Source organism: Dromaius novaehollandiae, chromosome 8 (genome assembly GCF_036370855.1).
Source record: "Dromaius novaehollandiae isolate bDroNov1 chromosome 8, bDroNov1.hap1, whole genome shotgun sequence".
In the NCBI taxonomy this organism is placed as follows: domain Eukaryota; kingdom Metazoa; phylum Chordata; class Aves; order Casuariiformes; family Dromaiidae; genus Dromaius; species Dromaius novaehollandiae.
The window spans coordinates 16,933,037-16,955,829 of NC_088105.1; the positions used below are offsets into that span (position 1 = coordinate 16,933,037).

Below are 22,793 nucleotides of genomic sequence, written 5' to 3' on the forward strand. Positions count from 1 at the left end.
AGGCCATCGGAGTGCCCGTCCCACATTAGAGATGGTGAGAAGAAACCTGAGACCTGCTCCTTTTCTTCTGACACACTTACAAGACAAACACATGCTCCATTAAAAATAACACAGCTCTGCTCTGCTTTGTTTCCCTCCCATGTGTCTGACTTAAAAATATGCCTCAGTTCACAGTGTTATGCTTATTAAGATATAATATTACTGCTCAGCAATGAGCCACTTCAGAGAACACAGCAGGGAAGCTGGCTCCCATTGTGCGAAGGAGGGCAGCCCCTTCCAACTCCTTGCCAGAGCAAAACACCCTCCACTTGCAACACTCTCTCTTTTCACGTCCAGACTTTATGCTTTTATTTTTTCATCTTTTTTTCTTGTTTTGCTATTTTCTTGAGTCATGACGGTTCCACTTCTGAAAAGCTGTAGTGACATAATTGACACTCCTGGCAGCTGGGGCTGGGAGCACTAGGAAGCAGTGCAATATATTTCCTTTTTTCTGCGTAGGTCACTGAGCATCTAGTCTGATTTTAGCACATCTTGTTGTGGCAAGCTTTTAATGCTAATTTGTTACCATTATTTAAGAATAGTCTGCTGATGGGGAGAATACCAGCACGCTGCCTGAACATTATATATTATTTTGACCTTGTTTTATTCCTGCAATAAAATCTGATTGCAAGTTGCAAATGCACGCTGCTGTTCATACATTACTCAACAATAGGGGCAACCTAGATCATAGCTGTAAGAGGAGGATGAGAATATGGAAATGATGTAGGGTTTTGTTTTCTTCCTCTTTTTTTTTTTGGCTCAGCTATATAAAAGAACTCACATGTGTCACTTTTTCTTTTTTTCTTTTTTTTTTTTGCATTAAAAATGATGCATCAAAACGTTTGGTATAAATAATGCAGAATGCACATGTGGGGCTGAACCGAGGGCTTGCAGTTGAAACACTAAAGAGGTTGGTTGAAGTGATTAGAAATATGATTCCAAAGGACCTTGATTATAAAACTATTCTGCTTTGTATCTTAGTAATAAAGATGGTTTTCCCAGGCTCCTTGCACAGCTTTTTGAATGAGCATTGGCACAGTATGTCCTGGTTTGGGAATGAAGAGCTGCCAGTTTTCCCCAGCAAGTTAACCAGCGTGGAGACTCCACGCACTGAAATCACCACTGAGCAGCATCACCCCAGGGACTGGATCAATGTCATTTGGCGGCAGTTGCAAACATTTCAAATATTTAGCACTAATGCATACATTAGCTCATCTTCATTGTTTTCCTTTAAAATGTCTGTAGAAAAGGGATTCAGTGAGCCTGTTTATGTTTTAAGTGTTGCAGGCATTTGGGAACCTTCTTTTTAAAGACTTTATGTTTTTGCAAATTAAAGGATCAGTGTAAACTTCATTTTCAAAGGGGAGAGTTTGCCACATATTAAGAACAGTTATAAACTTTTTTTTTTTTTAATATGGCTTAATCAGCATCACTTTTCTCACTCCCAGTCTGAATTAATGTTGTGTCTGAGCATCTCAGTTTAGGAATGTTTATATGTGAAGGAGGATTTTGCATTATGAATTATAGCAGCTGAAGCTTTGGCCTGTGTATTTATTCATTCCTTATCAAATCTGGCTTCCCATCTCAACTGAGCATGGCCTTTAGTTTCAGTCTCTACCTGACCCCCATTTTGGAGCTAAACTGTGATTTCTAGAAATGTTGATTCACTTCCTTTAGCTTTCCATAACTATTGGTAACACGATGCAGATCTCACACATCCATTTCTCTCTCAAATAAATCAGTCATCTAGCCTAACATCTACACATTGATGTTTCGTATTCAAACCATTACAGAAAATGCTTATGTCTCCATCAAGTCCATTGGTCTTGGACATGAAAAAGAATGTGGGACTGAGTTTTTTCAGGCTGCACCAGTAAGGATTCACACAGTGAACTGTTACATGAATTCATATATTTACACCTTTTCTCTGAGAAGGCTTCAAGTCCCACAAAAGGACCTAAAGATTTTGTTGTCTGTAAATTATCTCATGTTTGGTCAGTAGGCTTGATCAGTAAGTAACTTTTCCAAAGCTCTCTAAATACCGTCTGAGTCTTGGCTTTATTTCCTTCCTCCCAGAAATATATTAAGATGATTGTTTCAAGTTAAACCTGATTACTTGGCTGCCAGAATTTATATATTCTCAAAAACACATATCTAATTTTGTTTTGAAGTATTAAAATCAAAATTAATTTTATAAAAAATCTGTTTTTATAAAGGATTAAAATGTCCACATATGGACAAAATTAGTGTATATGTGTTCTTTCGTTTTATTTCAGAGTGATAAAATAGCCATATAAAGGATACCCACCGTATGGGTATAGGCAGACATGAGAGTCCAGACCTCTCTCTTCCAGCTTAGACAAATCATCTGGACAGTTCTCAGTTACTGTACCTGTGTCCAGAAAAATTGAAAATTAGAAAATATATAAAGATTGAGCACAGTATATAGAATCTGAGGGATAATGGAGGGGAGAGGGTACAGAAAAAAATGTTATTTTCTATTTCTCAGTGGTAAAAGTCCTGATAAGGTGGATGTTTGTTTACGTCCCCCAGACTTGCCCTCTGTCTAACATTGTGAGTCTTCAGTAAACACTAGCACTGATATGACAGGCACCTAGTCAGCTTTCTAATTATGTAAGTACAAATATCTATGATTTGTTTTTTAGCAATTTCAAACAGTAGAAATGAATCTGATAAGAAAGGGAAAATGTGAATTTTTATATTAAAATTCCCGCAGGGGCAGGGGAGGAGAATTAAGCAGAAGTATTTATGATCTTAAAGGCAAACTGGATGACAGTTCGAAAGCTGTCCACACAACCAAGGAAGTGATTAACAGAGGTGGAAGTGAATTTTTCCTCAGAAATTTAAAATTCTATTTTTTCCTGATTTTTTTTGTTTGCTCATCTTTCATTCAAATCATTCACAAATGGTAGGAAAAGCTTTGTATTAAAGACTCTGTTTTCATGTCATTCAAATGAATGCATGAGACAGCTTTTGGGTCAGGTCCAGGGGTGCATGGAGAGCATTTTCCAGTCAAAAATGAGGGTGAAAAAGAAGGGGCACTTGGTGCCTGCTCTCCCCTGGCACCGGGGTGGTGCCTGGCACGCTGATATACGTGTCCCCGTGGATGCACACCCTGCCGTGCCCACAACGCCTGCCTTGACACGCAGATTCACTTGGCAGATGTTTGCTTGTATCACCGCCGGGCCCCCGCGAGTTACCTTGACTGAAAGTCAAGCCAAAAAGATTCAGTGTTTGCCCCCTTCGGGTCCCGTTCTGTCTCCTCAGCAGCAAACGACTCCACTCGGATCAAAAATCAATTTAGTTGCAAGGTCATATGGAAATACATCACAGCGCGAAAAACTTGACTCTGTCTTAGTGGCGGCCTTTGGATTCAGCAGGCAATTGACCACCTAAACGCTTGGGCCATGCTTCACATGCGGAGGACTTCGTGTCCATCTCCTGTACAGCCAGAGCATAAAACTTCAAAAACTCTTTATGTCGCCATCAATCAGACTCAGCAGGACACATCCACCACTGGCGCTGCAGCAGGTTTCTCTCTCCTTGCATTTGCGGCAGGTCACTAATAAAATATGACGGCTTATATGAGAAAAACTTCTGAATTATAAACTGCCTTTACTTATGCACAAAAGAGTTCACATGATGTTATGGGTAAGAGGAAAATCTGTTTGTTTTTTGAGGTTTTGGCCATTTGCTTTGTTTGTATTGGTTGGTAGGTTGGGGGATATTTTTTGTTTGATTTTTATTGGGCACTTATTTTATTTCACATTCTTAAAAATCAAGTATTTTCCAAATAATTTATGAATAATTTGCGGATTTGTGACGCTGATCTAGTGTGATGATTTGTCAAAACATGATCACGTAACACAACACAGGCTGATCTTTATTTGTGCCCTAATTGGGACCCTTAAAAAAAATAAAGAGGAGGGGATTGTTTCATTTGCAGCTGTAGGCTACAGACATAGTAAGTGGTCCTGTGAGGAGCTATCGTCAGGGAAGGCCCACCAGATGGCAGGCACTGAAACATAAACGTTGTTTATTTCTGCAGTCAAGCCGGAGTGAGCCGAAAATCCTAGATGAAAAACTTTCTGCAGAACTTTTACACAAAGATCAGAGACTTTCGGTGGGACGTACCACCTGGGAACTTGCGCTCCTTGTTCCTGCCGCACTTGCACGGTTCTGACATCCCACAGAGCTGACAGGCTCTGACACTAACAACTGCGCAGCGAGTAAAAGAGATTTACAAGTGGCAGCGACCTTTTCATCAAGGGAAGTAAAGTAGACTTGATTCCAGCGCACCCCCGACTCGCGGGCCTGACAGCATCATTCAACATAGAGTAGGAAAAGCACTTCAGCAAAAGTTTATGAAAGTGACATTGACACAGCGCAGTGCGTTAAATTGATCCCACCAACATGCCATAAGTTTTAAGTAGCATCTCCTCTTTTCAGTGAGATGAGAAGCGTTTGCTACCTAAATAGTTTAGTGTCATGCATTACTCAGAAGAGCCAATTAAACCACTACAGTATCAGCACCTTTTGAATTGCAGGCATATACATATTTGGACCACCTTTCTTGCAGCAGTTAAATAAAAATAATCCCAAACTGAACATTGTTGCTAGCAAGTCTTTCTTATCGTAGCCCCCCGATTCTGTGCTGTGTGGACAGCGCTGCCTTACTCACCGCCTTGTGTCTTGTTACCCTAGCAACTAATAGCCGAGCTGTCTTCGAAAAAATAATAGAGGTGGCCGCTGGGGTTTTTAAAGCAAATTGACTATTTTAAAACCCAATGAACGCAGGTTTTAATTGCACTGTTCATGGCTGAGAATCTTTCTCCCCACATTTTTTCACAGGTAATAACAGTTTCATTCATCTATGTGGCTTGCTGCGTAGAAGCAGTAAAGCAAAACTTCTCCTGCCAGAAACCTCGACAACACCAGATTTAATTTTAAGCACCTGAAAGCAAAAAAAAAAAAAAAAAAAAAAAAAACCACCAACAACAAAAAGTCTACTGCTGCACATTCAACATTTTTGTAATTTCATTCCAATTTAAAATAAAAGCTATTGAGTTCCTATAAAAGTTAGAATAGTTTACTAGCAAGCATTATACAATTGCAGTTAATAAAGATGCCCTGTCTTCAGAAGAAAGAAAATTGTTGTGCAAATTTATGGTAAAACAATTTTTTCCTATCGATCAAGCCCTGGAGGGGCATTAACAACACTTAAGGGAACAAACTGCAGAAGATGGCATAACTGACACGTATAAAAGCCGCGGTAAGAGATGTGTGCAGGGCTGGGAGGAAATGGAACACTTTAACATTACATCCCGGTCATGCCAAGGTCCATTGACCCTGTACTCATTCCAGATAATTAATTTACAACACATTAAACCTCTGTGTGAAGAAGGATGTTATGCATCAATTGCATAGGAATAAAAAGTGTTATTGATTTAAGATATCTACTGTATCATGCACTGACAGAAAGAAACAATCTAATAGTGTTTTAAAGACAAAAACCCCTCTTTCTAAAGGACAAGTTTGCTAAATAAGTGCACTTTACACTACATTTAACTGAAGTATTGTTGACACCCTAAAAATAAACGCTGTTAGGAAAGAAACCCTCAGCATAATTAGGAGACTGTGGGGTGGCTGGATAGTATTGGCATTCACTCCAGGAACCGAATGCTTTAAGGTGATAATGCTTTCTTTTACAGTAAGAGTTTAAAATAGAAAAACACATTGACAAATATTTTTTAATGAATAAAATATGAGGGAGCCAGTGCCATTAATACTGTACGATGTCTAATGAGAGTAAGGTCCATTTTCCTCATGGAGTCATTGTGAACTTAACACGTAAGAGGACAAAATAGTTGCAGACTGGCAAAGTCTTAAGACACGGGCTCTTCAAAACCAGCTTCATTTTCAGGACTTTTTTGCTATAATGGAATTATGATTTTCAGATCATAACTCAGAATATTCCAAAATACAGATCAAAACTACCTAAGCTGGTTAGCACTACTTACTTGCAGTTTAACTTCCCAAGAACTTGGGACACTTAAAATCAAACCTGTATCATTTGCAACTTTTAACAAATTGCCTATATTAAAGTTCATTTAAGACCTGTGCTATTTAAAGAGATCTGAATCAGTCCACATGCACTATGATCCCAAAGCAAAAAGATACGAGAAATATGGTTTTATGCAAGCAATACAAAAATGAGAGGGAAAACACAAAAGAGTTTGTAAATGATCTGAGGCTGCACCACCTGGATCTCAAAGTATGGGTGGGGAGGGATTAAGTTCCTGATAAAAATCCAGATGATGTTTGGGATTTGGTATGGAACATTTGGCTAGGAAATGCTCTAAAAAGATTCCTGGAAGTTTGCAGATGAGGGAAGTTACTCCAGCCTAGCTGAAGCCTCCTTGGGGCAATGCCCCCGATAATGGAGAAGTCGAAACACCGTGAGACCCAAACGGAAAGGTGTGGAGCATCTGGGCTGTAACCGCAGAAGAGTGCAAAACCCCCCTGCGCCCATAGGACTCACACTCCATGGCAGATAATGTGAGCCAAGACAATCCCTAGCATTTAGAAGATTTAAGAACTGCAGTGGATTACAGTTTTCTGCAAGGGTTTGTGAGCACCAGCAAGTATACACAGTATGGGCAAAGTAGATGAAAGCAGCAATAATAGATCTGGGACTTCTTCGTAAAAGCATTGCGCATCACCCCAGGACCCGAGGAAGGGCGCTGGCCATGGGCACATAAGCGATACGATGCCAGCAGCAGGGCTTCAAGGAGGGCTGCAGACACCGGGAAGTAATCAGCTGAAACTGAGCACGGTTTAGCCTGTCACCACAAATGGCATATCAAACTAAATACCTGGGCAAGTATAAAATTGGAAAAAAGACTACTTTGTAATGAGATAAAAGGGAAAGTACTTGTTATCATATTGAAATAATGCCATGTCATATACTTCTGAAGAGCATATATTTATTACCTATCTCCTTGAAGCCAGCTGCCTTAAAGCAAGAAGTATAATAATGTCCCATGAACCTGGAATGCAAGTCTTACTACAATAGTAACAAAAAAGAAATAATTTAAAAGCTCTTCTTCACCATTAAACTTGGCTGTTTGTGGACAACTCCAAGAAATATGTGGTCGGTTCTTTCAATAGTACAGTCAAGACTAAGTCAAGTGCATTACTCACCGTGGGTACTTTAATGTCTCGCGCTCAAAGAGTGAAGGGAGCCTTTGGCTTTAGTCTACCAGTGTAAAATGTTATGTGTCCTTATTTATAGAGAGTTTGTGTTAACTGAAACTGGCTATAAACTACTTACCGCCATTCCCCAAAGGAATCTGATCAGCACCTTTATCTTACCCTCTCCTGAAACTGCAGAGATTATTTCTCAACTATAACCCAAATATAAATCTAGGTGAGCTTTGGTGCCTCCACATGTGTGTACTGGAACATCCCTTTCCTTTGGGGACGATGACCGTGGCTGGTCACGCGCTGCGTGCGAGTGGTTCAGGATATGGGGCAGGCTCAGCCGGGCCTGTCAGAGCCTCTCCATGGCAAACCAACCACTGTTTTCCCTGGTCTCCGTCTCCCACTGGCACATCACTGTGGCTGGAACCAAACAGCAAGCAAAACCAGCCTCACACAGTTATCTGGGGTGGAAAATGTTGTCCTCATACTTGTGTTACAATCAGCTACGAGCCAGGTAATAAAACTCTTGGTCAGCCACGGAAGCAGGTGGGATGTCCTTTCTGCGTTTGCTTAAAGCTCCTGTTTGTCAGCGAGACTGGTACAGGCTAAAGGAGCTAAAGGAGAGAAAAGCATTGCAGTTCTTCCTCTTTTCCAGCAACTGCTTGCCTATTTTTGACACTAACTCAGTAACACAGAAAACCGGTCTCCCAGGCATCTAGCTGACCCATCAGAGTAATTTCTCAAAGTAGGTGCAGGCATTACATTTTTCTTCTGTGTATACATCTAGATACCCACAGCATTTTAATTCTTTAGCAGCCAAGTTATTACCCACCCAGACTGGTGTAGATAATTCAGTTTTTAATGGATTTTGATTTCAATTAGATGTTTTGCTTTAATCATTTATTTTCTTTAAAAGAATAAGTTCTTTGACACTAGAATTTAACACATAATGGTCAAGGATAACGATACTTTAGTAAAATAAGTCAAATAAAATTTAAAATACCCTGCATCCCTCCTTAAAAGTGTAATGAAATGAAGGGCACATCTAGTTTTCATATGGAACCAGAAGAAAAAAAAATACTGTATTTTTTGAGTTCTAATCAGTCCTTGTAAATATGCCATCATACTATCAACGGCCTTAAGTATCTACGTGATAGTTCAGTATTTCCCTGGAGCAAACTGTGGTGATACTTATTGCTGGAAAACAAGATTTCTTTTCCTTTTCATTCTACAATAAAAAATATTTTAAAACTGTGCATTCTTAATTCAGAATATAGACCTGAATGTACCAACCTTGCTTGTAACTATTTGCAGCTTAAATGGACAAAACGGACAAAGGATAGTAAGGAAAAGCAGAATAAGGTGGCTTCCGCGGGGGACGTGATGCACTGATGGCAGCACTGAAAGCAGAACTCGGATTTCCGTACACTTTACCCACCCGACAATGCTGCTTCCCCAGTCTCTGTGGGAGTGAGATGTTATTTATCAGCTTGTTCAGTTATGAAAAAGTGTTAATATGTAACCGGGGTGTGTTCACCCTTCACTAAATTATAATCAACAGTTGATTCTGTATTTTACAATTGTTTTTCTCTCACCACATGACAAAGATAAAAACTTACCATTTACTACACCTGTATATATAATTACACTACTCTGCTAATCCTGTTACCACAGCTAAGCAAACCTTCCTCTTCTCCAGCATTTGACCTTTATGACGTGATGTAATGCCATGTAGTATTCTTTCCTTATTTAAAACACTTTTAAAAATAATATATGTCTAATCTAATGGGATATTGTCAGTCTAATAAGCAGCCTGAGAGTTCCCTTGGGAAATGCCGTAACGTGTTGAGCAAGGCTACCGAGCTGTTACAGCGTGGCATAAATCGCCTACCGCAGAGGGGGCCCAGGGCGCCTTCGCTGCCTGCGAAGTGCCGTCGTCGCTGGGCACCTCCCAGCCACGGCCACCGCTGCAGGCGGCCCCGAGGAAGGAGGGGGCTGCAGGTGCCCTGTGAGACGGCGCGGCCGGCCGGGGACCCCGGGGCCGTGGGGGCGGCAGAAAGAGAGAGGCCCACGCTGTTAACGGGGTGAGACGTCGCACCAGCCGACAGGCAGGCCTACCAGGTTTAATGATGACCACAACCAGCCTGAAAGTGAAACTCTGGAGTTCGGTTAAACACAGCAACGTTTTCTTTTTTGCTTATTTCCTATATTATTCTTTTCTTCGCTTTTCACTGAGAATAAAAAATGTCAATGTTACAATATTATTATGGAGTTAAATTTCAGCTTTAGTGTCCTTTACTGAGCGTTTCATGCCATGCTCATGGCCATGGATTGTGAGCACCTGACCGGTCAGGCTCGCGCTCTGCGTGTTAGTGATGTACAACTGATGTGCAGATGGCTACGTTTGATGTAATGGCCTCAAACGAACACCCGGTTGTGAATCCATAATATGCTACTCACCACCTCCTTGAGCTCTAGCTGGTGGCAGAATTCTGTTTAAGGTGTAATGATGCAATGTTTACCTTGGAATTGCTGAAATATTTCAGAGTTTTTGGCTGATTTCAATGACTGTTAAAAGCCACTGATTTACTGCACAACAGAGGATTTCTCTACTCAGATTTTATTAATTAATTGCAAAGTGATCAGTTATTCACAATTGCAAAAAGATTAATCAGATTCTCATTAGGTGTACGTTGCCATAGTTCTATAATATTCATTTATGCTATGGATGCATAGGTTACATGTGAATTGTGTACCTTTGAAAAAATACCTGCCTGCTACACGAAGCAACACATTACACACATGCATCTAAAGACAGAATTAATTTTTATATTCTGTTAACTTCACAGCAAGCAATATTGTGATGTCCTTTCAAAAAAGAATTTTCTGATGGAGCTTTATGTATGTAATAACTACAGCATCGGGCTCAAAGAGTAAGTCAAACTTTCAAATTAGATCAAAGAATGCAAATTTCAGGTAGATAATAGGTTTTTTAAAAAACTATTCACCCGTACTTACTGTGTCCCTCTCTAGAATTCATGGATCATTATTCTTTGTAGCTCTTTTTCCTTCAGTGTAAGACTGTGGGATGAAGTCCACATTCTGAAATTACACACAAATATGTTAGAAAAATGGAGTGTTTGAAATCAATTCTAATGTTAAATGCAAAGGACATTCTGGGCTCATTAAGTAAAAATATCTCATTTAATGAGCAGGAAAGCACTGGAGCACACTGAACCCTGACACAAAGCAAATTATTTAAGTGATAAATTATATTTTATGGGGAATGTAAAAGTTAATAATACTCCGGGGTAAGGTAATAAATGCAGAGGTGTAACTAACTTCATTGACTGCTTTACTTACAAACATGCCATATGTACCTGGTTACTTGAAATAGTAATAAAAGGAATTGGCAGAAACTCCTGGAATCGAAGATTCACATGGAGACCTTTGTAGCATTCTTTTCCACTAAAACAATCTGTTTTTTATACTTTTCAAACTCATTATTCTCCTCCCTCTTTCACTTTATGGTATATACCTCCGGTCTTTGCTTTTCACTTTCTGTCAAATATTTGATCTTGCATTCATTAAAACTGAAACCTTCTTATCTACCAGAAAGGCTAATAAAAATCAGTGCTCATTTACCTTCAGTGATGCCCCAGAAATGACCTGAAACTTTACTTGGAGAGAACTGATCTGTGCTGGAAAGAAAACAGTGGATCAACTTTTAATCTAATGCTTTTCTGGTGTACACAAGTTCAGTGGCACTGAATGTCCTAATGTAATTCTCCATTGAGATCAGCGTAATAAATAGACCAACCCGCTGAGAATACAGCTCATGTCTCTGCACAATAGAATAAAGATTGTTAGCATGAATTTAATTGTCAGTGTTAAAACCCCCTCTCTATTTTTAGGGGTGCAAAAGAGACAATGAAGGTCTATGTCAAAGAGAAATCAGTAGAACAAGAGTACGCTCAAGCAAAACTATTTCCTATTAGGAACTAAGGAATTCCTATTAGAAATTAAGACTAAGGACTAGTTTTAAGATTAAGGACTATTTCCTTAATCTCTAGATGGAATCTGCATTACTGACACAGCCCTTTTTTCAGATTTTCTTTTGTATTTACATTTCCAGGCCAACAACTTGTGCTTTGTTCCCACTGATGCATCAGAGAAGTGAATTTTAAGCCTGTGCACTGAATATTAACCCTGAATTTGTGCATGGATGGGACAGTCATTCACACGGTGAGTATCACACTTGTTGGAATCCTTCAGCAGAAGTGTTCCACAAAAACAGTCGAATGAATCACAAAAAGGATTAGATTTCATCCACTAAAACCAAAATTATCTACATATATGAAATTATTTTCTAGGGATAAGAGTTGACATTCAGTCCTGAATTAAGTCAGCTTCGCCTCAGCATAGTTTTCTGTTTACATCTTTAAATAGCCATGTGATGGTCAATGGTCTTGATGAAACCACCTAAGTGAGCTCAAGCCATCAGTTTCAATTTGGAAAGTCAAACTATCATATACAAACAGGAAAATGTTTCTCACCACATACTAGACAAAACAAACCTGGTGAAAAGAAGTTTCATCCAAAAAAGTCATTCAAATTCTTCAGTGAGTTCTAGTAACTAACAGTAAAGGTGATATACAAGATACAATTTTTAGTAGAAGAAACACATCTGTAAAAGTTATCATAACTAGAAATGTAGAGTGTTTGGAACTGGCCAACCTGCTAAGAAATAGCAGTAGAAGACACATCTAGCCAAATTATAAACGTGTGGCTGTCCAACTTATTTTCTTCTTCTAAATACACAAATAACTTAATGTTCATTGACAGTTCCACCGAATGTAACTGCAAACAATATTGCTGACCTGCATAAATGTTTGCAAATTCGCTCCAATGGGCCTTACAAAACATGCTCATGGACTGAATGCAGATTGTATCCACCAGACAACTCTACTGTGCAAAAGCCCACTGGTGTGCTGATAATGCCCTTCATTTCAGAAGGGTGCTGGGGCATGGACGATGCAGCACACCGATTCGGGAAGCCCTAAGCGGATTTCCGAGTGCCAGCGGCGAGGGACTCCCCCCTCCCGTAGTCCTGTAGCTCCCTAGGAGGCTGCCTGGTGAAGCAGGGCTGAGCGGAGAAGAGCTCTGACTGCCTTTAACGGCGTACAGCCAGCAATACCTCCCACTCTGACTTTTGTGTTCCCGTTATTACCTAATCACCAGGAACAAATGAACGAAGCATTGTTCTCTTTATAATGGAATATTCACTGCTTCCAAGGCTATTGGGCCTGAAGATGTTTTTCTTTTCCTTAAAATTCCTTTTGCTCCCAAGAGCCACTCTAACAAATGCTGCTACCTTTATTTTGGTGTGGAATAATCTGGTGGTAAAGATAAAAAGGCCTTATCTGATTTTGAATCTGGAGTGGAAGATTCACATTTGCCAGGTTTTTCTGAGCTTCCAGGAAGCCTGTGTTTCGAGTGGAAGCTGAGATTCTCACCTAGTCCAATGACTTCAGGCACAGGAGGCACCAGGAAAATCTTTGAATATTGTAAGCATCATGAGTTGGAAATACCAAGAATTTCAGCAGACATGTATGTGTGTGTCTGTTTGTGTGTGCATATATATGTCTATATATCTGTATATATCAGAGCCAAAGATTTATAGGCCCAGGGCATTAGGACAATGCCTTCAGCTGTCTCAAAAATATCTTAAATGTTCAATTAATTAATTTATAATGTAACTAATACAGCATTTTTCTCTGAAACATCTTTAAAAAACATCCTGCACTGCTCTTGGAGAGCTTTGAAAGGGTGCAGGGAATGAGAGTCCACAGGCTGTTCCTGAGGAACAGAAGGGCTCAGCCTCTTCGCCACTGAACTTCCCCATGAACTTACAGCATACTTGATAACAGAAACCGTGTCTTCTGTGTCTCTCTAAGCAGCAGATGCTGCTATCTCTACTTCTTCTCCAAATATTGCATTTATGTTTTTAGTTATATGTAGAGTAAGTAATGTACTGGTGCCAGTCAGATATTTTATATCACCAAACCCCCACAAGCAAATCTGTTTTACACAGCAGTTGAATGAAAAACATCCTGTAGAGAGTGCAAACGCAAGGGAATGAAAACAGAAAACACAACACTAGCAACATGATTTAAATTAATTAAGTGAACATTAATACCTCCAAGACATTACATTATTGCCTCATATCTTTAGTGGGAAAATCTGTAATTTACATGTACAGTATTTTTAACACTATCCATTAATTAGATATATACAGTTGCTCTGTTTAATTGATACTGTAAACAAAAGACCCATTCAAAAACATATGCTGCAATAATTAAAATGTTATTATGCTGACAGTGCCTTTCTTTGAGGAACTTGTAACATCTGTATTGACTGTGATAAGCATTGATTATCTAGAGTGATATAAATATTTGGGGAGCTAATAACAATCAGGTGGGATTTCAGTGCATACTATAGACAGCAGAGATAAATCGCAGGAAACCTAGATCAAAGTTGGTTTGCGAATAAGTTTGTTTTTGTACTTAATGACTCAATATAAAACACACACACAGAAAACTGTTCAGAGATTTAAAGCACAAGGAAATGCCATAAAGAAACATCCCATCCTGTGCAGCATTTCTGTACATCTGTAGACTCTCCTTATGTAGTGAGTAGGATGTCAGCACATAAAGAGGGGAATGAATTCAATCCATCAAGTACTTACTGTGCATATTTACCAACATTAGACTTTTCTTTGAATAATTAAGACTTTATTTTTTGAAAGCAAAATACATATATTTATGTGTGTGTGTGTGTGTGTGTGTGTGTGTGTGTATTTTATATATAAATATATATATATATATATATACACACATATAAAAATCTCATCCTTCTCCTTGGGGAGAATGCTGTAGGTCAACAGCAAATGAGTTCCCATTCAGACTAGATGAGCTACATCTTGATTCTGAGTCAGATATTTATTTATTCTGATTTATTTTCATTAAATTACCAGAGATGGTAGTAAGGGTTACATCACCTGCTGTGGTCCTTTCCAGGTGCTTTCTCCCTTCCCTCTCCGATGTCCCTCTATATTTCCCCTCCATTTTCTTAGTGCTGGCACTTATCCTCCCAAAGGTTCCCTGGATTTCTGGAAGTGGTGGAAGCTCAAGAACGAGTCCTAGTAAAAGACCCAAGACAGTTCTTGCTTCAATAGAATTGAAAGGGCATAACTAAAAACAAGATTTCTCCGTATGTTCATTAATGAGGATTTTCATTGCTACTCTGTTTCCTTCTTCGCACATAAGACAAAAGCTCATTCCTGCCAGTAAGTGCAAGGAGAGCGCTAGAAATGCTTTTGGGGGATATGCTGCCCCGTGTGCTGACCTGCGGGGGCACGGGCTACATCCAGAGGCCTGAGCCCGACCTTAGGCAGCCCTCAGGCTCCTGCTGAGGCTGAGCCAGAGCCTAGTGTGGCTGGGCGATCCTGGCCCCAGGGACACAGTGGGGGCATCTGACAAGAACAGGACCAGGATTTTACGCCAAATGACTGAATCCAAGTGTGTGCCTAACTTCAAGTGACTGAGAAGCCCTATTGACAACCCATCCCCGCAGGACTTCCCAGATACTTGTGATCAGGAAAGAAGCCCAGTTTATGTAAACCTTTGCCCATGAGTCAGGGTTGAGTAAATAAAGACTTTTCCATATTTTCTGCAAGCATTCCACAGTTAATACACAGCATGCAACATTTGTTTCTTATTAAGTTGTATTTTCATTTCTTTGCTGTTGTAATTTAGGTCTTTCTGACACTCTTTAATTCTTTTTTTTTAAGCATTGCATTAACTTGCCTTCCTATAACCTCTGTACAGCTTTTTCTGTGATTGTTGTAACAACTTGTACTATTCCACAGCACAGGGATTAATTGCGTCTCTAGTTATCTTGTCCTTGTTTCTTTCAGACTAGTGGCCTCTGATTTTTTTTTTCAAAACAGCTAGGAAGCTAAAAAGACATCATCTTCACAATAGGATAAAGTAATGTTCTGTAGACACAACAATGGCTGTTTATTGCACCTTGCATAAACTACTTTAATTACCTTCAGATTACTGGTGTTATTCAAAAACATTCATTTACAGCTAAGAGGGTCCATGGACATTTACTGAAACTCTCTACAATACATAGTACTTTGTCCTAGGTTGCAGCATAATGTATTATAGTCTTTGGCTATTCAAAAATAGAGTGATTGACTTATACAAAGGAAATTTCAGATATTCATATAGTTCTGATTATCTTAATATTATTATGGCTGTTGTTAGTCTAAATTAAATAAACTGATAGCAATGTAACTGAATTGAACATTGTGACTTAGTACTGCAGTGGCAGTGGCACCATAAACATATTGCTATGTCTAATCTATGAAGGGGTAGTGTATTTTTGATCAAAAATATATGAAAACCCACAGTTATATATACTGGGTTGGCCATACAGTTTATTTTGTTTGATAGCCAAAACAACTCCTTTTATTTTCTGCAAGCTGTGTAGCTACAAGCTTGGACTAGCTACATCGGAGCACTGATGGCGTGGTAGTAGATGTTACGCAGGAAGACAGGAAGCCTGGGAAGGTATTTTAAATAGCTGATGATTTTTTCTTTTTTTTCTCCTCTCTCTCTGTAAGTACTTCTGCAACAATAATGTTGGCTTCCACAGTGCACAAGACAAACTGAGGAAATTACTATTAATTATTTGTTTTAGAGTACCATGTAGAGATTTAGCTGAGATGGGAGCTTTAGTGAAAGTGATGCTGGGGTGGAAAGGATCTTGGTAAGAACTGGCTCTCTGGTTACTTAAAAGACACCAACTGAGAAGGCAGAAAACAGTAATAAAATTTGGTGAGCTGATATGTCCTATCTAATTTCTTTTGTACTTCACAACAAATTTACAAAATGAATTTCTCTAATGCTGCAAGTGCAGTTAAGGAAGATTTGCTTTGGTTTACTATATCCTCTTCTAAGTTAGTTTCTTGGCATATTGTATTTTGTATTTTTAAGGCTTGTATCTATTGTTCTGTTTTCATAAATAGTGCAGGATTTGTTAATGCTACATTTCAATTAGGAAAATCATCTTTTAAATATATAAATGTTGCCATGTCTCATATCGCCTCTCACTACAAAATAGGCAGGTTCTCAGCCTTAAGATTCTGTGTCTGTTTAATGAATCTTCTTAACAATGTGGAAAGTAATTCCATTTGCACGTTATGGGGAGGTGCAAATTCACATTTAGGCAGATATTTCCCTTTCATTTCTGTCTCATACAGTTATAAAGTGCATTGAAAGCTTCACAGGTTTTTCAATATGCTAGAGTAACTCTTATGTGTTACTGTTATGTTAATGATTGCTGTAATTTGAGACTACGCTTTTGTAAGTAGCAAAGATGTCTGAATGCATTTGTTTCTAAACAAGAGAGTCTGTGACAAATACATACTGAATAGTAAAAGGAGGCAGAGGGGCTAGGGGACTGGAAATTAAAAAAATGAAACAAAACATAGCACAGCAGCCTATCTGAATGACCTTGATACAGACTCTACTATATATCTCTATATAGGGCTTCAGCTATTCATTCTATTTTGCTTCTTTCGGATGAGGCTACCTCTGTTAAAGAAAGAAAGAAATTTGGGGAGAAATAATTAGATTTGGTCTGAGAAAGAAAAAAAAAAGGAAAGAATGACTCAACAGTGGCATTATAAAATCTCATGTGTCTCGTCTGCAAAAGAAAGCATTTGTACACAACTATAAATTTTTTATGCTTCTATCAAACATTGATAATAAAGGTTTTAATATTTATAATTACCCTTGGCCAAACTCTCAGAGTTCCCTCTGCAGTAGGGTACGCTCACAGAGGTACACATTGCCTTTGGGTACCACTGATTGGGACAGCAAGCATATTGTGGATGTCCCTTTGGAATATAACACTGGTAGCCAGTTCTTCTTAATCTCCTTAATATTCAATTTTACGCGTTCTTCTGTAATCAGCTTCATCCGGAATTCTAATGAGTTCTGTTTTTACACTGGGAGCTGTGCCTTTTAACAATCAATGTTATTAAAATGACCCTTGATAGTGCAGGATTCCACAGTGGGGATTTTCAAAGCTATGTACAAAAATGCAGTTCATTACCGCTTTAATATGGAAGTTTAAAATCAGAACTTCCTTCTGCCTTGTTCAAAGCAATTTCTCTAGCTTTGAACAGTTGCTTGGCACACCATGGTGAGTACTGCAAGATTTTGGCTCTCTCTCCATGGTGGCCCAAGAACTCGGAGCAAAGGAGGAAATACAGTGTTGGAAACTGGAGAGTGAGTCGATTTACGGTCACTGCTCTGAATGCAGTCCAGGAAAAGAGTGATTAGAAGGCCCTGTGATGCAAGGTGTTCTGTGCTGGTTAGATTTTTTTTTATTGCATTGTTACAACTTCAGGGGAGTTATGTAGTGATCTTTTAACTAGTTTTATTGCTTACTATATGTAAGACTACCAAACTGCTGCTGTATATAAATCATCTTAGGAAATGAGTTGCATCTCAGTTGCCTTTCTACTGAACAGGTCAGGGAACCTCTGAAGTTTCTACCAGACAGCTGGGACATTTAAGTGTGCCCCACGCAATAGCAAGGGGCCTGCGCAGCAGCGTGTCGCCAGCCCGGGGACCGTGCGCGTGCCGCTGGGTGGAGCCGCGCTGGAACGCGGGGAAGGTGCTGGCTGGCAGCGCCAGCGCCCTGCATGTCCCGCTGGCAGAAGAGTGCAGCGTCCAGATCTATCATTCACCTGCTCCTTACCAATGAAAAGAAAACGTTGTTTTAAGGTACTTTTAAGCTGAGATCAGGACATAAAAACTGTATTCAGAGATATGCAGAGGGAATAAACAAAAATGAAATGGTGCGTGAGGGAACTTTTCATATGCCTTTCAAAGACTGATGGAGTCCAACTCAAAAGCAAGCAGGAATATGTAGAGGGAATCTGTTTTTCCGAAAAACTTAGTAGTGAAGAAGATTAACAGCTGCTGTGCAGGTAACTATTAATTAGAAGCCTGGTACCAATAAAAAGCCTGTTCAGAGTGTGCAGAAAGGGTGCTTCGCTTATAAAATGGAGCAGAGTAAATATAGACCTCTGAAAATTAAATAAAGAAACCTTGAAACTACTTACCCACCCTGCAGTTTCAACTCTAATTTGTTCCGTCCTGAAGCAGAGTTCAAATATTTAAAAAGTCTAATATAAAACAGAAATCCCAGGCATCCCGTATTCAACAGCAGTTTCCTTTTCTCCTAAATGTCATGAAAGGAAAGCCTAGGAAATCAAAAGATTGTTTCAAAAACAAAGGAAAGGAACGCTCATACCAGAAGAACATGGTGCCTGTTTAGTGTGAAAAACATTTCCCCTTTGACTTATTTCCATTATTGAGAGTAAATAACCAAATTAAGCCCAATGGTGGATTTAAAGTAAGCAAGGTAAAAAAGGCAACACACCACTTGAAAAGAGGATATATTTCAAAACACTAAACAGACTTGAATCAAAGTAGAATTTGTGAGCTTGCATTAGCATTTACGTAGAAACACATTTTTCTGGGTAACTCTAGGAAGATCCTTACCATGAAATTGTATCACAAAAGCATGCTTTGAAACAGAAATGAACTGTACAAATAAAACTTCCAGCATGAAGAAACAAGAGGTGTTTGCCCATGCGGTTTAATTATACTCCCCCTTTTGTGCTTATGCATTTGTATGCTGTCAGTAATGACGTGACCTTTTTTTTTTTTTCCTACCTCACCCAGTGACCAGGTGGGACATTGCTCCAGAGGTGGACAAGGGTTCCGCAGAGGAGAGGACTCTTCTCTCTGAAGACCTTCACCTTTCAGCAGTAGTTCAGCCTGAGTTCTTGGTCTTGTCACTTAATGGGCTGCATCCTAAAATCATGACTTGAGGGCAGGTCCTGAAGAGTGTGGAGAAACTGAAAATCATTTTGAAGTTAAAGTCACTGTAGTGCCTCTATGTAGTGCCATCAGATTAGGCCAGTGGACCCTGATACCTTCCCCATACCACTCAAACTGGTATAACTTCATGGACTTCTAAATTTCCTTTGCACCCATGTAACAAGCCTTGAACCCAACTCTGTGCCCTTGCCTGAACAAAGCTGACATTTTGCAGTCACTCAGCTTTTCACCTAAAAATATCCTTACTTTAAGAACTTTCTAGCAACTTTTTTCTCTAATGATAATTTTATGTAAAGGGTGATGGGTTTTCCTTCAGATACCTGCTCTACAAAAACATAAAAATTAAGTTAAAATTTCACTGTTTTAGAAAACCTGATGCTAATGATGGTTTGGAGCTCTCAGTAGAGGAAGAACGTGGCTGAGGCTAGAAGAACACGTTGTTTGCACATTTTTTTATAGGCTCCCCTAGGATACTCCCTCATTTTTCCTTCTGCAATCGCCCTCTGAAAAGGACAAAGTGAGTATAGGAAACATTCTAAACTCTAGGATGCTACAAATGCAGAATTTAATTATTCAGATTCTAGCTTCAAGCTACTCTCGTGACATTAACTTCCTAGCTGAAGAAATGGATATTGGTTTTAACATTCAAGACATTATAAGGAAGGAGGTATTTGCTGCCACTTTGGACTACTGTTGGCATGTTTGATTTACAGCCATTATAACAATTGAAAAATATGTGTCATTGCCTCATTGATCAGTATTCAAAGTGATGGAGATAAGAAAAAATGCGGAGATTAGCGTTTATTATGCTATAAAAGTGGAGTTTACTTCACCTTGTCTTCTGGAAATGACTGTAAAATAATAATAGTTTGTTCATTTGTTTACCTTCAGGTAAAAAATTCAGGACACCAGTAGGCTGTGGTGCATAATGACTTGTGAAGTTAAAAAAAAACCCTGAGTGAACTTAACATCTGTAAAGCAATAGGTTGGAACTGGCCATATGGATTGATTGTCCCTTCTGAAAGTCTAACCTGTTTTATGCAGTCTTACATAGGCAGTAGATGGAAAATAAGAAAATATACATGCAAGAATTATCTTTTTGGAAGACTGGATACAAAAAACTCAGAATTAGGTAGTTAATTATGTTGGTGAAATAGTTTCTCTTGTGTAAAGAATAATGTAAGGATAACAAAAGAAATCTAAATTTCATCTAAGATTACTTAAAGCTTTACTTGAGGCCATATTGTATTTCTTGGTTTCCTGATTAACAAATCATCACTGAGCAAAGCAACGCAGGTGGTCAGTCCCCTTGGGGGTGACATCAAAGGGGCCACCATGAAGCTTTAGATGTTATTCAAAAGCAACCTGAAACTTGTTTCTCACTGTTTGTCCCATCTATTGTAGTCCACAGGGTCATCTTTAAAGGAGTGTTTAGTTTCCAAAAAGAATTATCTTGTGAAAGATGCTTTTAAAAATTGTTTCATATCTGTTGAGTGTTTTATGAATGATCTATTTTCAGAATGCGTGCATCATAAATTGTGCCAAGCTGAAAAATCTATTTTTATTTGAAGCAATCTTTGCAGTCCTTAGGCACAAAAAGAAATGGGGCATTGCTACATTACAGCTATATGTCTATAATCGTGTCTATAACTGATGTTGGTCTAAGTGTCTAAATAAAATAAATTTAGCAGAATAAAGACAAGAAAAAAAAAACATTTTGTGTTTCAGGAAACCCTTCTGATAGCCTTTAAAAGAAATACCAGACTATATTATTATAAAATAGATACAATTCTCAAATCAGTTGTTTAATTCCCCTGATCAGGATTGTTTTGTTTAATTTATTTTAAAGTTTTATTCTGAAAATTTAAAATTCGTCAAGATTTTTTAAGAGCTATTCTCAGACAACATTGCCCATGAACTAATGTGCAATGTGCATCTCACACTCATGGAGCTTTTTTTTTTTTTATGTTAGTACTTTGAAGACTCTACTGACATTGTGCTTTAATACATGTGAGTTGCTAGAAAAGATCAAAGTCTTATTAAGTCTCCAGTTATTCCATCAATACCAACAGGATGTTTATAAACCACAGTTCATGTTGGGGATACCATGAAGAGAACACACAGACTTGCAGCTCACAGTAATAAACAAAACCAACAACACTTTTCAGCTATGGAAAACTGATTAAAGAGTTATGGCCAAGCTGTCATAGGAAGGAAAGCCCAACAGGGCTTCCCACTTTTAATAGGCAGGCAGGAAGCTGATGCAGAACAAGCTCTGGGCTCCTAATTTTATGGACAAGAAAAATCATCGGATAAACTTCCCAGAGAGAATTTATTAAAACCCGTAACACTACGCATACTGGGTTGGGCAATTTTTTCAGCAAGTATTTCATTCATCAAATGCGGTTTTCAGTGCAAACCTGTTCCTTTATTTCCAAATGTACAACTAGTTTCATCTGTAAACTAACAGAGCGGAGAAGGAGGCGGGAGGAGCCCGGAGGCGAGGCGGCGGCTCTGCAGAGCGGGAAGCAGAGGGGCTCGAAATCTGCTTGCACCCGGGGCTCTCCGTCCTCGTCTCCCTTCTGCGAGGCGAGTGCTCGAGGCACTCAGCTGAAGGGAAAGTCTCTCCCTCTCCTGGAAGATACAAAATATTTAAATATTCACTGAATCAGAGAGAAAGACAGAAATGCTTCTGCGCTCCTTCCTGCAGGTCATGCTATCTCTTGGGAAGTGACACTTCAACTAGCTGAGACATTTCAGATACGGTGAGGATTTGGCCACTGGTTTTAACTTCCTGATGACCTGCTAATATAACAAATGGTAGACTTTGCAGATTGGTGGTTAAAATCCAGCCCCAGGCAGCCTGGCGTACTTTGCTTCGTTTTCAGATCACATACACTTACTGTAAAAATACTTTTTTCTTTTTTAAGGCCAAAATGTCAGGGGAGGGAGGAGGGACTAAAAGGGGAAAAAAAATTCATTATGAAATATCAAAATGAAATTTTCCAATTTCCAAACATGCTTCTCAGCAATCGGGGGTGGGAGAAGCCCCTGCAACTCTGGGAGAGAGGTGTTGCAACTGTATTGCAAACTCTGTGGAAGCCTTGAAAATGTCATACTATGTGAAACTAATGAACTCATTAATTGCTGAGAAAATTCCACTTCACTCTAAACACAGCATAAATGTCTTACAAAGGCCTTTTCCTGTAGCTTTAGAAGATGGATGTCTAGAAGTTACATAGCGGATGAAGCAGGATCCTGCAGAAGCAGTTGCTGTACAAACGTAACCTGCAGCTCCTGCTTTCCTACCAGATACAACAGCACTCCAATGCCGCAGGATGCTGTAAATGTGGCATTAGGGTTGTGAAAAACATATGTAATGTATCTTTTACTACTGAGTGTGTGGTTTATAGTCAAAATGACTTCATAATGCATTTAGTAAGATTTTATAATTTGTATACTTTTGAAATCTATTATTTTATCATAGAGGTTCCCCTTTTATAAAGTCCATCTGCTTCCACCAAAATCAATAGAGTTTTT

At 39.1% G+C, this 22,793-nt stretch overlaps 1 long non-coding RNA gene across 3 annotated transcripts in view; it reads right to left on the bottom strand.

Moving 5' to 3' along the window:
- LOC112994242 (uncharacterized) overlaps positions 1-22,793 on the bottom strand; it is a 35,171-nt gene that overhangs the window by 3,322 nt on the left and 9,056 nt on the right. Inside the window, exons 2-7 of one of the 3 annotated variants that reach the window (XR_010390160.1) lie at positions 19,086-19,252; positions 18,470-18,610; positions 14,324-14,464; positions 10,282-10,365; positions 3,261-3,622; positions 2,348-2,431 (exon numbers count right to left, since the gene is read on the bottom strand). This is a non-coding gene — a long non-coding RNA (uncharacterized LOC112994242). Of the gene's footprint in view, positions 1-1,474; positions 3,623-10,281; positions 10,366-14,323; positions 14,465-18,469; positions 18,611-19,085; positions 19,253-22,793 lie in introns of those variants that run through there. The other 2 variants (XR_010390159.1, XR_003261902.2) reach the window with 2 other exon arrangements.